The sequence below is a fragment of the Arvicola amphibius genome, chromosome 2 (genome assembly GCF_903992535.2).
Source record: "Arvicola amphibius chromosome 2, mArvAmp1.2, whole genome shotgun sequence".
In the NCBI taxonomy this organism is placed as follows: domain Eukaryota; kingdom Metazoa; phylum Chordata; class Mammalia; order Rodentia; family Cricetidae; genus Arvicola; species Arvicola amphibius.
The window spans coordinates 178093072-178093635 of record NC_052048.2 but is presented as its reverse complement, the minus strand read 5'-3'; positions in this window follow the sequence as shown (position 1 = coordinate 178093635).

The following is a 564-nucleotide window of genomic DNA, read 5'->3' as shown; positions in this document are numbered from 1 at the left end:
CAGAATATTAAACAATCTTTAAACAACTGTGCAGTAAAGGACAATGACCTCAAAATGTAAACAATGTCTAAATAACTTTATCAGCAGTAGAAATATATAATACAATATGATAAATATGTCCTAAAATTATATCAATATGGTAAATGTCTTAAACAGGGATAGAAACATGCATGCATACAATATGACAAAAATAACTTTGTATAGATGTACCAATATTGTAAACAAAAATAAGAGCATATTCAATATAACAAATATAATTTGAACTTATATTAATATATAAAAATCTATACCAATGTAAATTGTCCATAAACAATAGTTCACAAGTATTCACTCTATTGCTCACTATTATTATTACTGTAAGTTCACACTAATCTACCAATTATCTCATTCAGTTTACCCTCTTTATTTATTTTTTTGAGATCTCTGGGTCTACATAATTTCTACCCAAACCCCCAACTGTATAAGTAATAATCAGCCCTGAAGTGGTATCCCTAACCCTGAGGGAAAACTTTATTGGGAGAGAGGACATTGTCTTCTAGAGTTGCTTCCAGCTGTCATGGAGGC